Genomic DNA, 11,655 nt, shown 5'->3' with positions numbered 1-11,655 from the left:
CCTCGACTACAAAAAGACGACCAAAGTTTTTTTTGTTTTTTCCCAAGGTCTGGAGTCTCCCGCCTCTAAGCTCTAGACCATCACCTAATCACCCTTACCCGTCTTGTTGCATAACAACAAGCAGCAGCAACAACAAGATGACAACGACGACGACAGCAACAACAACAACAACAACAGCATCAGAACTATATACCTTACCTGCATTCACATAGTGCAACCTAGAAAAGTCAAGACCTGGACAAGATTCTTGCATTTGGCATTCAGTTACGGATGGCAGACTACCGTCCAAATCTGTTAATTATAACATATAAGCATATATACATAAATGTGTGTGTGTGTGCATGTGTTTGTATGTATGTATGTATGTATGTGTGTGTATGTGTGTGTGTGTGTGTGTGTGTGTGTGTGTGTGTGTGTGTGTGTGTGTGTGTGTGTGTGTGTGTGTGTGTATAGGGAGAATTCACGAAAAAAACAAAAGAGGAAGACAAGTGATGTAGAAAATAAACAGATGTATTAGTATAACACTCGGGAATTGAAAGTCTTTAACGTTTCGAGCCTACGCTCTTCCACAGAAAGGAACACAGAAAGAAACCAGGAGAGAAACAAGGAGAGAAAAAATGCGTGTAGTGGCTATATATACATACATACAGGGGTTGGACAAAATAATAGAAACACCTAGCATCGTAGCATCATAATTTTGAAATATCTATAAAACTGTCAAAAGCCTGTTTATTTTTATGTTTTTTTATTTATTATTAGTGTTGCTTAATATGTATGCTAAAATTGCTGCTTCTTTTCAGATATCATCAGAAAAAGGTAATTAAAATTCATTAAAATTACAGATCTATTGGACTTTCAAATAGGTCAAATTGTTGGTGCTCGTAAGGCAGGCGCTAGAGTAACAAAAATAACCGAAATGTTTGGTGTTTCAAGAAGTACTGTCTCGAAAAGAATGACAGCCTTTGAGAAAGCGGGAAAAACCTCCTCGTCGAAACAAAACTCCGGAAGAAAACCAAAACTTTCTGATAGGAGCCGTCCGACTCTTACGCTAATTGTTAGAAAGGATCACGAAAGAGCTTAATGACCATCTTGAGAACCCAGTTTCCACAAAAACCGTTCGCCGGGAGCTGCACAAAGCCGGATTTCACGAGAGGGCTGCAATCAGAAAACCACTACTTTCAAAAACAAACGTTGCCAAGCGTTTAGAGTGGAGTAAAAACTTACAGAATTGGTCCCTAGAGTAGTTGAAGAATGTTATTTTCTCGGACGAATCATCCATCATCTTATTTCCGACTACCGGCCGAGTATACGTGTGGATACAGCCAAGACAAGCATTTGACCCAGACTGCCTTCTTCTAACTGTTAAACACGAGGGAGGATTTATGATGTTCTGGGGGAAGGGCTATATCTTGTAAATCCGCCGGGCCAATGGTTTCTCTTCATGGCAGAATTAATATCAAGACTATTTCAGTATTTTATCTGATCAAATTCATCCTATTGTTGCGGAACTGTTTCGGGGGGGGAATGCAAACTTTCAGGATCATAATGCACCAATTCACACAGCTAAAATTGTTACTGAATGGCGCGATGAACATTCTAGTGAAGCTGAACATCTTATCTGGCCACTACAATCCCTAGATGGTGAATTTTAGAAAACCAAGTATGGAGTCGATCTCCTCCACCATCATCCCTATAAGACTTGGAGACTGTTTTAGCTTAAGAATGGACAAAAATTCCTTTGGAAACAATTCACACTTTATACGAGTCCATACCTCGTAGAATTCAAGCTGTAATTACTGCCAAAGGCGGTCCTGCCCCATATTAAAATTAATTTGTTTGAAATTTTAAGGTGTTTCCATTATTTTGTCCAACCCCTGTATATATATATATATATATATATATATATATTATATATATATATATACAAAGAGAGAGAGAGAGATAGGTTGGTTGGTTGGTTGGTTGGTTGGTAGGTAGGTAGGTAGGTAGGTAGGTAGGTAGGTGGGTGGGTAGATAGATAGATAGATAGATAGATAGATAGATAGATAGATAGATAGATAGATAGATAGATAGATAGATAGATAGATAGATAGATAGATAGATAGATAGATGCGTATATCAGTTGAATAAAGTTAAAACAAGGTCTACTTTTTATGCTTTTTATTATGGTATTTTAACATTAAAAAATATTTTGTAATATTAATAAAGTTCAATTAGCGCTTTTATACGTTCATAGTAATCATCAGATTTCAAAATGTATTTAACTGACAGTCGAGTTCTTGACAATTGTAGTACCTCTTAGAATACTCCAACAAGCTGAATTTTTGGAATTTAACCAATCAGCATGCAACGTCACAGTATGCCGGTCGTACTGATATTCTGTAATTTGTTTATATTCATATGTTAAAGACATTTTTTTAATTCACATCATTAACTGGTTATTATATATTTGTTATTTCCGTTCAGAACAGGTTTGAACATTTTAATAAACCGTTTTCTTTTATCTTTCTTCAAACCTCACTTGTGTCGTGTAGTTTGTGGAAAGGAAAAATTAGAAACATTCTCTGACCACATTTTTCTATATGTTCACTCAGTGGAATTTGGCGAACATTGGTGTTCTGGATTTATTGTCTGTGGACTCGTGAGCGTTCCGATAATGTATTCCCTGACTCGCTTATATATTGTTCCTCGCAATTTGGGCATTTAATGCAGCAGATCAAATTTCTGCTTTTGCATTTCATATCTGCATTTGCGAAAATCTGTCCATTTTTTGTTCTATTGATCTACCAGTATGTTTCTATTGACACGTTCCACATCTGTTATCATTACACTTTGATACTGTAAGTGTTTTATCCTGCTTTTTCGTGTTGAATTTTGCCTTTGTTAACAGTTTCTTTAGGTTATGTGGTTGCCTTTTGCTTAAGATAAGTTTTTTTATTAGTTATGTTTTTTATTTATTTTTCATTTTGTTTTATGATTGGCACATTTGTTTTGATGATGTTAAAAATCTTTTGGTGGTGCGGATTGTGTGTTACTAGAAATGGTATTTTGTTCCATTGATGGGTTAGTCTTTTTCTAAGTTCTATAGCTATCCCATTTGCTTGTTGTATGCTATCTTTATATATAAAACTGAAGTTGTGTGTGTGTCTGTCTACTCCGATTTAGATTCCTAACTACTTCCACATTTTGCGGTGCAGTTTAACCAAAAGCGGGTATCTTATAGTCATGATTCATATCGAGCCCTTCTGGGTATTAACGCGCATCTACGATGAGTCTACGATTTAAAAAAAATTTACTATCATTTTCCGCATTTTTAATGCATTTTTTGCTTGGTTTATATAAGGGAAGTAACTCTCTAAAAACGCTTATATAGTTATTTCCTTACAAACCTGAGCAACGCCGGGCAATACTGCTAGTTTTCTATAAGTAGGAGAGTGTAATTTTGCTTGAGCAGAAATCCTTTGAGTTCTACAAGTCGTGTATTTCTGGTATTTAGATCATCTACTATAGTACAAATTTTCTTGGCTAGACAGTACGGGATGTTGCGCTTCGTGTGTGTTGGGTGGCATGATTTAAAATATAGATACTTGCGTGTATCTGTGCTTTTGTAATAAGTATCACTTGTGATTGTGTTGTTTTTAATTACCATTAGAAATGATAATTGTGTATTGCTCATTTCTCTTCTGAATTTTAGACTAGGATGTAGATTGTTGAGGAGGGTGCTGAATTCTTCCAGTTTTTCTATGGGTTTGGCCCAAATTAGGAATCAATCATCAAGGTATCTTTTCCATGTGTCCTCTATATGTCTTTTAAAGGTCATGCCATAGTTCTCTTCAATTTTTTTATGTAGATTTTGTTCCAAGTATCCCAATACTGAGTTCGCGAAAACTGGAGCAAATCACGACCCCATAGCTGTGTCTTGAATATAGAGATAGGTTTTTTCCGTTGAAAAGGAATGTATTGTTTTCGAAGATGTGGTTGACCGCGTCTAGAATGAAGGTTACAGCAAATCTACTGGGGATCGCTTCTCTGTCTCTCGACCCAATATTTTATGGCAGTAATTCCCAGATCATGTGGAATATTCGTCTATAAGTTTGTAACATCAAAACTAACAATGAATTGGATTCTGTAATTTTGGGCACATGTGATAGGAAAACAATGTCATCCCGAATGAAACTGCGTATGTGACTGCATAATGGTTTTAGGATAATGTCAATGAGGTTTCTCAGACGATGTGTAGGACAGGCTGAACCTGCTATAACGGGTCTTTTGTTTAAGATCTTTTGGTTGTAGTAGTTTTATATATTCACTACCTTGTTCCTTTATGGCGTTTTGAATTTCTTTTGACTTATGTATTTTAGGTAAGCCATAGAAGCTGTTGGATTTCGACTCAAAATTATCAATTAAATACATTTTGAAATTTGATGATTACTACGAATGTATGAAAGCGCTAATTCAACTTTATGAGCATTACAAATATTATGAACTTTATGAATATTCCAAAATATATATTTTTTAATGGTAAAATACCATAATAAAAAACGTGAAAACCAGACCATGTTTTAACTTTATTCAACTGATATATTATTCTATATATAATCACAAAAATTCGGAAAAAACATGTATATATATATATATAATACACATACACAAATATTCTACTCTGATGATGAGAAATAAGTAAGTAAATATACTTTTTAACTCCTATTTCTAAATTAGGTATGTGGTGAAGCAATTAGCTGGCCCCTAATTATAATTATGTTTATAATTACAGAATATTTGTGTAGTTTTACCTAAAAATGTTGTTTTAACGTACCGATCTACTTGGTAAAATTATTAATTAATTAACTTTTTATATATACATATATATATATATATATAAAATAGTTAGATAGATATACATATATATTTACATACTTATATACTCATGTATATGTATATGTGTTGTGTGTGTGTGTGTGTGTGTGTGTGTGTGTGTGTGTGTGTGTGTGTGTGAGTGTCCGTGTGTAAATGGGTGGGTGTTATGCTTTAAGATCATTTTTCCAACGGAAATACGCACATTTTTCTTTCTCTAGTTTCAGTTCAGAGCTGCGGCCATGCATATCAATAACCTTTTATTCCTGCTATGCTACTGACCGGTTCCTCCTTTTTTAAGTTATCATGGTACTTTTGCATTCACCTTCTATGTTGATACTATATTCAACAGTTATTGGTACTTTTTTGAAAGGCTATGTCTTACTTATCCCTGATCTCATGACTCTGTCTCGATCAATTTTCACCTATTTTAATTAGAATAGAACTTTTCAAACATTTGAGCTGCCAAAAAAAAGGAGATTCTTCTGGACCAGACAACAATCTAGCTGAGATATTGAAGGAAGATAGTTTTTTCTGCAAAAATGCACTTCGTTGCTATATTACAGAAAGTGGATGTGAAGTTCTATATTTCTCTGAGGTAGCGACGAAGTGTTAACACCTCAGTGCTAACACTATTATAATCCAGTTCTATATTTAAGAGATGAGGAATTATGTACATTATTTACATTTGACGGATATTTGTCATTTTGTTTGTTGTTAACACAACGTTTCGGCTGATGTACCCTCCAGCCTTCATCAGGTGTCTTAGGGAAATTTCGAACCTGGGTTTCTCAATCCTAAGGTATTTTTCGATGTTGTTATTATTATTATTATTATTATTATTATTATTATTATTATTATTATTATTATAATTATTTTATTATTATTATTATCATTCAGGTCACCGCCTGGAATCGAACTCAGAATCTTGGGGTTAAGAGCGCGGGGATGCTAACCCCAGATTCCGAGTTCGATTCCAGGCAGTGACATGAATAATAATAATAATAATAATAATAATAATAATAATAATAATAATAATAATAATAATAATATCGAAAATACCTTAGCAATGAGAACCCAGGTTCGAAATTTCCCCAAGACACCTGATGGAGGCTGGAGGGTATATCAGCCAAAACGTTGTGTTAACAACAAATAAAATGAGGACAAATATCCGTCAAATGTAAATAATATAAATAATGTACTATTATCATCTACAAAAGAAGAGAGGCGAATCTGTTGCTTCTGTCCATTAGGTTGTCAAGGAGGTTCTTGTGGAATTTTTAATTTTGGTTTTAAATTATGTATTTTCAAATTAATTTTCGTTAAATTACTTTGACTTTATATGTCATTTTAAAGCCCGTTTCGCTCTATCTAATCGTGTTACTCTTTTTTTTTTTTCTTTTTCTTTTTTGAATAAGTAGGCCATTTTTTCCGAAATGTTGAATACAATATGAACAAAAAGCAAATTCGCATAATTTTCTTATTCCAGTTCAAGCTAGGCCGAAAAGCTGCTGAAACAGCTCGCGGTATCAACGATGCGTTTGGCCCAGGAACGAGTAATGAACGTAGAGCACAATGGTGGTTCAAGAGATTTCGTAGCGGTGACGAGAGTCTTGAAGATGATAAGCGTAGTGATCAACCATCGGATGTTGACAACGATCAACTAAGAGCCTTAGTGGAAGCCAATCCACGCACAACTGTTCGAGAGCTTGCTTCTGAATTAGACGTAACGTATACGACAATTTCCAGCCACTTCAAAGAGATTGAAAAGACAAAATACTTGAGAAATGAGTACCACATGAATTGAACGACAACCAAAATAAAAACACCGTTTTGAAGTGTCGTCTCCCCTTCTTTTACACAACAAGAACGACCCGTTTCTCGACCGGATTGGGACTTGCGATGAAAAGTAGATTTTTTACGACAGCTGGCGACGTTCAGCTAAGTGGTTGGACGCCGGCGAAGCTCCACGGCACTTCCCGAAGCCAAAGTTGCACCAAAAGGTCATGGTGACTGTTTGGTGGTCTGCAGCCGGTCTCAGCCATCACAGCTTTTTGGATCCAGGCGAAACCATTACGATGAATTACTGTCAGCAAATGAATGATATGCGTAAGAAACTCCACAACAGCCAGCATTGGTCAATAGAAAAGAACCAATTCTCCACGACAACGCTCAGCCGCACGTCGTACAACTGACCCTGCAGAAGTTGAACGAATTGAGCTACGAAACTGCCTCATCTCGACAACTTCCTGCGTGAGAAATGTTTCAAAGACCAAGACGATGCCAAACACGCCTTCAACGACTTCATCGCCACCAGAATGTAGAATTTTTACGTTACTGGCATAAATAAACTTTTTTCGCGTTGGCAAACGTGTGTTGATTCTGATGGTGTTTAATTTGATTAACAAAGTTTTGTTTGAGCCGAGATATGTGCATCTGAATTTAAAGGTTAAAAACCGCGAGAGCTAATACTTCTGATAATATTCTGGCTACGATCTAGCTCAAAACAACGTCAGAAAACATCAGACAGTTACTGTAACTTTCACGGAAACTGTGGTACATTCGGTATGTATGTATGTATGTATGTATGTATGTATGTATGTATGTATGTATGTATGTATGTATGTATGTATGTATGTATGTATGTATGTATGTATGCTTGCTTTATCTATGAGTGTGTGTTTTTGGTTTGTTTATTTATCAGTGTTGGAGCACCTTTATTCATTGATTTAACTTACAGGGAGGGCAGTGCCTATGGCCTCTGCAGACTCACTAAGATTGGTGAGATCGATGCAGTTAATGCACCCCTTTCACAGCTACAAGTTGACGATTGCAGTAAAAGCATAGGCAGGAAACGAATTCCAGCGAGTGGGAGAGGCTCAAGGGAGAAAAAACTGTTAGAAGTGACAAGTGCAGTCGTCCTGACTGATGGCATTACATAAGTGACAATAAAGCGAGAGACAAGTGAGTTGGGAGTGCTCGAGTGTATGTTTTTTCTCAGTGTGTGTATGTGTATGAGCACATGACTCGCTGTTAGCATGCAATAAAAACAATATTGGCTGTCTTAACAACTTACCACAGTTGCTGATCATAAACCGGATAGAAGGACGCGCTATAGGAGCAAAAAATTCAAGTTCATAATTTCGTGCTCCATGGGTAACTGTCAGCTAAAAACATAGGCACAAAGGTGTATATTTTCATAAGAATTTGCGCAGCATTTGTGTATTTAACCAGTCAGATTGAAAAGATATAAATGGATAAAGTATGAGTGTATATAATGTATTTATGCTCATATATATATATATATAATATATATATATATATATATATATATAATATATATATATATATATATATATATATATACACTTTATTATTAAAGCTGCAAAGACATCACAAAAAACTGCTACTCAGAGTTTCACATTCCCGTTCATCGGGCAGTAGTGATGAAGGGAATAAAAATTGAGGTCGTACGTATAATGTATATTTTGATATGATTCCCATTGACAGGTACACATTTGAATTTGATTGGCTGTTTCCACAAACGCTCTTTCAGAAGTATGCAAGTTGAGAGAGTAAATATACAAACAGAAAATTAAAATAAAATTACATAAATATTGCGCTGTATAAAAGCGAAGAAAATCTTAAGTTGGGAAAAAATCTTGAATCCGAAAGAAATTTTGAGTTAAATCATGCATGACCAGAGTAGATTAATTAATGGTAAAATAAATTAATAATTAATATAAATATAAGTTTGTTTTTCGTAGATATTAATAAAACAGTAATGGGTTTCTTTTTATATAAGCACCCCATACACACACATAAACATAAAAATACACAAATAAATAAATATATACTTATACATACGAAATACATGTGCTTGTATTCACATAAATATATACAAATACATAAAGATACTTATATCTACACATAAGAATACATACACACAAATATAAAAAATATATACTCATAGGCATATATACAAATAGATATGTACATACCATATATATATATATGCACACACACACACATTCACATACCCATACATATATATATACATATGTATGCATGTGTATATATATATTTAACGTTAATCCAAACATGAAAGCACAAAAAAAAACACAACAACGCGCGGACGTGGAACAAATATTGTATTATTGGACGCTCAGGAAAGAAGGAAAGACGGAGGGTTTAACGTTTCGAGCGGAGCTCTTCGTCGAAAACATAGGAGGAGGAAAGATCCAGAGAAAGGAAGACAGAGGGGAAAAATCGCCAACGGTACGCACGCGGTCACATTTTGATATACATACACGCACACACACACACATACACGAATATCCGTATACATAAATACATCGACACACATTTATACAGACGTACGCATACATGCATCCATGCAGATACATATATGCTTGCACACACTATAACCAAACATATACTTTCATATATGCGCGAACACACACGAAAGTAGATGCACACTTACAAACAAATATAGGCAAACATATGTATATATACTTGCGTAGACATATAAGTACTTACATACACATACATAAACATGCGTCTCCATGCGTAAGTATGTGATTATACACACGCGTATATATATATATATATTATATATATATATATGCATATATACTTGCGTATACATATAAGTACTTACATACACATACATAAACATGCGTCTCCATGCGTAAGTATGTGATTATACACACGCGTATATATATATATATATATAATATATATATATATATATATATACGCGTGTGTATAATCACATACTTACGCATGGAGACGTATGTTTATGTATGTGTATGTAAGTACTTATATGTATACGCAAGTATATATGCATATATATATATATTATATATATAATATATATATATATATATATATATATTATATATATATATCATACACGTCTAACACACATTTACTGTCGCGGTTGAAGAAACAAGAAAAGAAAACAAGAAAAAAACAAAAAGGACTAAATGGTGGGTGGGCCGGAAGGACGACAAGAAAGAAGAAAAGAAACCGTTTCGATTTTGACAATGTAGCGTCTATAAATCAGTATCGAGACGGAAAATAAAAAGGAGGAAAAGGAAGAGGAAGAAAGAAAGACATGAGCTGTAATAAAGCGATCGTGCACACATGTAGATGGGTATACGTATGCATACCAATATCAATATATATATATATATATATATACTAGCAGTATCACCCGGTGTTGCTTGGGTTTGTTTCGACCCTTTAGAATTGGAATTTTTGAAAAGTAAAAATTTTGCATTATGCAACTTGTTATTCTCTTCAAGTGAACATTTTTCCAGTTGAAATACACCGAAAAATGGTGACACAGCAGTCAAAAATCGTAAAAAATAGGGATTTTCATAGAAAATAAGCACCTTTTTTATGTAAATAATTTTTGGTGTTAAGATGGTCCGATTTGAATTTTATCTTCTACAGAATGAAGAGCAAACCTTCTTCTATCATACTCTCAATGTTGGTCAACTTGCGCTGCAGAGTCTCGAAGGAGATAGTGTTAGTTGAAGGCTACCAAACCTGCCACACACAGACAACTTCAGCTTTATATATATAGATTTGCTACACACTACTTTCCATCCTTAATAATGAAACTTGGTAGATCCAAAAATTAAACACACAGACACACACACAGATGCACACACAGACACACAAGTTGAGTTTTATATATATATAGATTTCTCAACGGGGATTTCAGGGAGAGTTTCAGGCAGTCGCTGGCGATGTATCGTGATGATCAAAAATCCGGCCTGCTAAAATTTGGTTAAAGTGATTCAAACCGCAGATCAACGCAAAATGGTCACATTTAATTCAAAGCGTTAAAATGTTATGAAAACAATTGGTATGTGTTCACAAAGTCCAAACGATTAATACGAAAAAACCTCCAGTCTACATCCCGAAAATTCATTTCTTTGCCGAATTTCTACAATGTTTACGGCGATTCGTTTTTATATCTTGATTTTTTATTTTTCATGCAATTTACGCATGCTTGCACGCGTGGTGTACACAGTTCACGTCAAACAGCTGACTGAGTAAAGTTCACTATTCAATGCATGGGATAAGGCCTAAACAAACACATTATCGATTTTTGCACTTGCGAGATGAATTTCGGAACAGAAATAGCGCAGTTCAATTTTCATTCGCCTAAACTTTAAGTGACTCATTTTTGGTGGTTCTACGATTTGTTGGCTAGGAGATGTGCCGGGAAGTTAAACACACAGACACACACAGATACACACACAGACACACAAGTTGAATTTTATATATATAGATATGTATATGTGTGTGTGTACACATATATATACATATACATACATATATGTACATGCATACATGCATATATACATACACACACACACACACACACACACATACATATATATATATATATATATATATATATAACTACATGTGAATTGTTGACTATTTTTTTCCTCCGTCTTCCTTTTCTCTTGGACTTCCCTTTCTCTCTCTCCTGTTTTGGAAGAAGAGCTTTGCTCGAAACCTAAAACACCCTTTTTTTCCTTCCTTGGGCGTCTTTTAATACTTTACAGGTACCACATCCTCGCGTTGTTGTTTTTTCTTCGTTTTCTTGAGATTAATGTTATATATATATATATATATCCGGTTTACGCAACTTAAACAGTATTAATAGCCGGCTGCTATTTTACGGTAAGATGTCTACCGACGGTGTATATACATTAAGTATGATGCATAAATGGCTATTTAAAGTTAATGTTGCTTCTATTGTATAGACTGGATTAT

Source organism: Octopus sinensis, linkage group LG14 (genome assembly GCF_006345805.1).
Source record: "Octopus sinensis linkage group LG14, ASM634580v1, whole genome shotgun sequence".
Classification (NCBI taxonomy): domain Eukaryota; kingdom Metazoa; phylum Mollusca; class Cephalopoda; order Octopoda; family Octopodidae; genus Octopus; species Octopus sinensis.
The sequence above is the reverse complement of the archived record's forward strand: the minus strand, read 5'-3'. Positions refer to the sequence as shown.